This window comes from Pogoniulus pusillus, chromosome 28 (genome assembly GCF_015220805.1).
Source record: "Pogoniulus pusillus isolate bPogPus1 chromosome 28, bPogPus1.pri, whole genome shotgun sequence".
NCBI classification, from domain to species: domain Eukaryota; kingdom Metazoa; phylum Chordata; class Aves; order Piciformes; family Lybiidae; genus Pogoniulus; species Pogoniulus pusillus.
In genome coordinates, this window is record NC_087291.1 from 10,845,274 (window position 1) to 10,852,018 (window position 6,745).

The following is a 6,745-nucleotide window of genomic DNA, read 5'->3' on the forward strand; positions in this document are numbered from 1 at the left end:
TAGTAAATACCTGGGTGCATATTGTGCTAAGCTGTAAATATAAAGCTTCCTCCTTAATTTCCAGCTTGGCTGAGTCTAGTCTGGGTGATTTTCACAAGTGAGGGAGGGCAGGTAACACCCAAACCATCACAGATGCAATGAATAGGATGTACTCAGCTGTGAAAAATCTCCACAGGGAAACTGCTAGCCTGAAAACGTTGAAAAATGCATTTGCTCAGGAAGTGCAAGGGGAGTTTTATGTCTTCTTTATTTCCCTTTCGCACCCACTGCTCCTCTGCGGAACAAAGTCCGCGGGGGACCTGCCAAGGCAGAGTATCGAATACATACGTGGCAGCTTACTCCACGTATCTCCCCACTGCCTGAGATGCTGCTGACAGCCCATGCACCAAGTTAAAGTTAGAAGTACTATACACTATCATTCAAAGTTGTTTAGACTTTTTTCTTTTGATTCATGCCGTTGCTGTATTTTGTACATCCTCCTGACCACTCTTAGCAGCTGTAACAACACTTGTGGTATTACCAGTAATTTGCAACTTATCAAACATGATTGAACCTTGTTCTTTTGTGTAAACGAAACAGAACTCTCTGGTTAGCTTTCTTTATACTTTGGAAATAGTGCAAAGGAAACCAAGTCTATATTTGCATGCCAGACAATGAAACATAACACACAGTGTATACATGCCTTTGACACTGTAATTACTAGCTGTTGTTTGGATTCCATCTATGGTCACTGGCTTTGGCTGTGTTGGAATCAGCTGTATCAACATTTAATCAAAGTCTTATAGATTTTGGTTGTATATTTTTCTAATGTCAAAATGGAAATGCTGAGACTAAAAAATAAGTTCTTGGGTAAGAAAATGCAGGCCCACTGCACTGCAAAAATAATGAACCTTTGTGCCATAATGAACAAAGCCCATCAGAGGTTTTGTCTGTAATGAAGCACAACTAAACAGGCAATTTTTAATTTGATTTACTTCTTTACCATTTCAGCAACTTTTGATGAATGCTTCTGGAAGTTGTACTTGAAACTGTGTTAGTGTTGTCTTGTCTATCAGACTGTTGGGCTTAGATTGCCCAGCTCTTACTGAAAATGAACCCTGAACCTCTGCCATACCATGGTCTGAACCATATCTGGTCTCTGAAAAACTGTCCTGGCAAAGCAAATTTGGTGTTCATTACCTCATATTGCCATACAGAGTCTCAATAAAGGGCACAGAGCATGAATGCAACCTTGTGAAACTATTGCCTGTGCTGCAGAGTACTCACAGGCAACATAGCTGAGCTCTGTGAGCTGAACACACATCAGTGAACCCCTGGAGAGTATTCCCTGTGTGGTCCAAGCAGCTTTTTACCATATTCAGTAATGTGAAAGAACATACTGTGCACTTAGGAGGAATTGATAAAGTGAAAATTATAAAACAGAATGTGCACTTTGAGGAAGTCCTTGCCCTCTTAGCCTCAGGGTCCAGCTCTCTCTGAAAAAAAGGGTTGAAAAATAGGAAGCAATCAATGCCTTGCCAAACACCACCCAGTTAAACTTATGATCCCAGCTAAATGCTCCTCCTGCTATGAAAGAATCCTCTGAAAGGTACTGGTGTCCTCTCTGGATTTTATATAGGATTAACTGATTTTGAAGTCCCCTCTTTTTTTTTTTCTTTTTTTTTTTGGTTGGTTATCTCTTTAGGACTGAGGAACCAATGGAATCAGTGCATCTCAAGAACATAATGGTGTCCTGCTTTTGCTGGGACAGAATCACAGGCCAGCCATGGGTTGAAGGCTGTTAATACTTTGGAGTCAGCCAGAACAGCTGGCCTGAGTTGGTCACAGGTGTCTCCCAGGCCATAAACACCATGCTCAGTATAAAGGGGGAAGTTTGACAGGGACAGGAGAACCTCTTGCTTGGGCTTGTTTCCTAGAATCTTACCCTTAGCCTTCTGGAGGACTGCCTTCCTGTGTAGTGTGACCGCTGTACTTTGCTGGGCTGGATATAACTTTGTATGCTTTATATTGGCATTGGTATCAGTTGGGCTGTTTCATTAAATCCATTTTCATTTCTTCTCTCCTCTTTCCAATCTCCTTTCTCTGCTGGGGAGAGCTCATTGGGTGATTGAGCAACTGCTGTAGTTTAGCCCCAGATCGAGGCTCTGTGTAGACAGTCAGAAACAGTGATTTCTTTCTAAAGCAAACGATTACTTACTTTAAATCCACATGAGCAAAGATAAAGTAATTATTTCTGACTGTCTCAGTCCATCCAAGTCCACAACAGAAAAAAAGAAAAACCTTGCAGCTGCTGGCCATTAAACAAGATTCACCAGGACCAAGTGTAGGCTCCTACACATCGAATACACTAATCCCATGCATGGCTACACACCAGGGGATGAATGGCTCGAGAGCAGCCTGGATCAGAGGCACCTGGCAGTGCTGGGTGACAGCAGCTGAACGTGAGCCAGCAGTGTGCTCAGATGACATGGAAGGCCAGTGGCATCTGGGCCTGTGTCAGGAAAAGCATGGCCAGCAGGACTAGGGATGTCATTCTCCTCAGTACTCAGCACTGGTGAGGCCTCACCTCAAGCACTGTGTGCAGCTCTGGGCTCCTCACTTCAAGTAGGATATTGAGGTGCTGGAGTGGGTCCAGGAGAGAGCAATGAGACTGGTGAGGGGCCTAGAGGGAAAGTTGTATGAGAGGCTGAGGGAGCTGGGGGTGTTCAGCCTGGAGAAGAGGAGACTTAGAAGGGACCTTATCACTCTCTACAACTACCTGAAGGGAAGCTGTAGTCATGCGGAGATCAGGCTCTTCTCCCATGCAACTAGTGACAGGACAAGAGGGTATGGCTGCTCCAAGGGAGATTTAGGTTGGATGTTAGGAAGCACCTCCTCATGGAAAGGGTGATTAGGCACTGGAACGGCCTGCCCAGGGAGGTGATGGAGTCACCATCCCTGGAGGTCTTTAAGAAAAGATTGGATATGGCACTTGGTGGCATGGTTTAGCTGATGCTACTGTTAAGTTATAGGCTGGACTTGATGATCTCAGAGGTCTTTTCCAGCCTTGATGATTCCATCATTCTGTAACAAGTCCTTTAGCATTGCTATGGAAAAGAGAGCAGAGGAGTCATAAGGAAACCAAAAAGCAAGTTCCAAATATTTAATGAAAAAGTGAGGATGCTGGTAGAAATTAAATGATGAGTAAATACAGACTGTTCCAGATTGTCTGGCCAAGTAAGTCAGGAAAACTATTAGTAAAGTAATTCTGAATTCAATCCTTTGTGACTGAGAGGAGAATCTGGCCCGACAGCATGCGAAGGGGAACACAAGAAAAAGTATGAAGTTTAAATAAACAACCAAAATACACTTCTATGGCTTTTCCTTGTGGATAGATTTAATTACACAAACCCACTTGCAGCTAAAGGGAATCTCAGTCAAATAAGATTTTTATTATTATTTATTGTACTTTTTTCTTGGCTGAAGCTTTGTCATGTTTGAACATGGTTAACTACTCCTGAAGGATTTTATTATCAGGGGAGAAATGTAAGTAGCAGCTGATGCTATTGTCACTTACAAAATTATTTCCATCATAAACCCCAATTTTCACATGGACAACTATTGCTAAAACAATCACTTTTCAGATTGCAATGTTCCATCTGAAAGTCTGAACGCAAATCACTTGGAAATTTTTTGTAGATGAGACATCTGCATTAACAAAAGCCCTTGTGTGAATTCTATTTTTGCTTTTATTGTTATTCATTTTCATTCTCCTCTCCAGACTGACCAACTACTGAATGACTGTAGATTGTATCTTAAACAGGAGCTGCTTCTCACTGTGAAGCACTGTGTAACTTTGTGGTGGATAAAGCAGATGAGCAAGTTTTAAGCATTAAAATATTTGACATTTGAGTAGACAGTATGGAACAAAAGGGGTTTTTTTATGACCATTAAGAGTCTAGTCAAACTCCACAGAGAAAATGCAAAGCTGTTAGATGGTTTTGGTGGGTTCTGGCTTGAAGTTTAATGTTCCACTCAAATAGTAAGCAGTTTGAGTTTAATCCTTAACCAAGGTAATCCTTAGAAAGAACTCCTCGCTGTAATAAGTAGCTGAGATGCTGAGGAGAAAAGAACATCCTTTCCTGGTTCCAATAATTTTCTTTCCAAAGCAATCAATTCCTGAATCCAAAACAAAACCAAAGCAAGAAGTCCTGAAGTGTTCATTCTTTTTCACTCAAGTTTTGTACTGATTGTCCTTACCTGCTTTCTCACCATAGTGCTTAAGCAGCTGATACAGCTGAAGTTGAAATCTTGTAGTGTAAGGCATTTGTTACCAACCAAATCCATGCTCAGAGAAAGTTTCCTTGCAGAAAAATTAATGACCTGTTGTGTGAAAGGGAAGTCTAGGATTTAGAGAAGAACACCATATTGGGAGGGGGTTCCTCACATACCAGAAGGCAGGATGTAATTATGGCTACGTTCTTGTGGGAGGATCACCCACTCAGAGAACCTCCATGTTTTGCCTAAGCACTAAAAATAAGTAAAGAAAAGCAATTGCCTGGGACAACTATGAAACTGAACTTAAGAGACTTCACCTGCAACACTCCCTTTTCTGTATGTCTGCCCAGTGCCCAAGCCAGCCTCTCGTTTTGGCCATTATTCAGGCTATATATTGCATGTATGGATGTAAGTGTTTATAGGCATGGTGATGTTCCCAGTGCCCCCAGCTGGCAGATATATTCAGAGATATTTTGAAACCTTTCTGAAATGTTTGCAGAGCTTAAGGATACGGTACAATGCCACTTCTGCTCTGAAAGCCACAGGATTACAGCAGCTTCTGCTAAGAAATGGGACCTCTGGATGGTGCCTGGACAATTACTTCCAGACTGTGGAACTTGGACATTTTTATCTGGAAGAGGACCTGGTGCCATGTTTCGGTCCAAAAGAGCTTCAAAGATTGAGCTTCGAAATACACATGAAAAATGTTCCCTAATGCACTCAAGGCCTCAAAAGTGAGGGAATAACCTGGTTGCAGCTAACGTAGAATTTAATAATAGACCTCATTTTGAGGTAAATTCCAAAGAGTAATTTGCAGCTAGAAGTGATTCCCTTAGTCTTTTAGACACATGTATCATGTTTAGAGCCAAAAATGACAGATTCCATAAGTGTCATTGACACGAGTAAATACAAAAAGAGCTCTATGTAGGCAGCACACTGTGGCTCAGAGAGAGGGTGCAGAAATAGTGAGAAATATCTTGGTTTAGACAGAAATTTACACCTTTTTTTTAAATCAACAATTATTACTCTACCACTTAGGCTTTGTTACTAAAAAAATACACTTCAGTATATTTTGGGGCTATTTTCAAGGTCTTGTAATGATAGGACGATGTGTTCCTGTGCAACCTCATTTAGGCAAACTTACTTTAGCAGGGTGGTTGGACTAGATGATATCTAGAGGTCCCTTCCAACCCCTACCATTCTGTCATCTGCTGTGATCTGTGATCTGTAATGTGTTTAAACTGGCAGAGGGGAGATTTGAGCTAGATGTTAGGAAGTTCTTTACAGTGAGGGTGGTGAGACACTGGCACAGGTTGCCCAGAGAAGTTGTGGATGCTTCCCCCCTGGAAGTGTTCAAGGCCAGGTTGGATGAGGCCTTGAGCAACCTGCTCTAGTTGCAGGTGTCCCTGCCTATAGCCTTTGATCTTGGAGGTCCCTTCCAACCTAAACCATTCTATGATTCTATGAATTAACACAGCTAAAATTCTCACACTTGGACATGTACATTAGCATATGGAAGGTATCAATTTGCAATATATTCCTGCTGCGAAAAAAATGGGAAATAATTTGCAATGTGTATTAAATATCCTTATTACACAGAAGAAAACTGCTGTAAACTTTATAAAGAAAAGAAAAAATAAATGAAATATATCTATTACTATCCTGTCACCTCCAGAGTATATTAAAATAGAGATAACAAATATAAACCATTATAATTTATGTTCATCTTTTGTCCTCCCCATAAGGCCCATTTGTTAGACAGGTGTGTTTGGCATCTGTATGTTTATGTACATGAAATAAGAATATAAAGGTTGCTTCTTCAATATGCTGGCAAAATAAGAGATCATGAAAAAAAAGTAATTAAACTCATATTCGAGTGGCTTGCTCAAAGTAAAGCTGTAGACTTCCTTTTAAACAACTTTGGCTACGTTTTTCAGTACTTCAGGTGAAATTATTCAACACTTTGAGCTATCCAGATGGGATGGTCTGGGTGTTCCCTGCACCACCACCCCCCTCCCCTTGTGAAAATCACCCAGACTAGACTCAGCCAAGCTAGAAATTAAAGAATGAAGCTTTATATTTACAGCTTAGCCCAATATACAAGCAAATAGTTACAATAAATACAGCTACTGACGGAAATATACAAGTTAAAAAGGTAATACAGAAACACAACAGCCCTCCCAGAAAACAGAGTCCCCAGGGGGGCTCTCAGCCACCCTTCCACCTTCTTCCCACCCCTCTATCTTACTCTTGATTTTTGCCTTACATTCATAGAATCATAGAATCAGAGAATCAACCAGGTTGGAAGAGACCTCCAAGATCATCCAGCCCAACCTAGCACCCAGCCCCATCCAGTCAACTAGACCATGGCACTAAGTGCCTCATCCAGGCTTTTCTTGAAGACCTCCAGGGATGGTGCCTCCACCACCTCCCTGGGCAGCCCATTCAATGGGAAATCACTCTCTCTGTGAAGAACTGCCTCCTAACA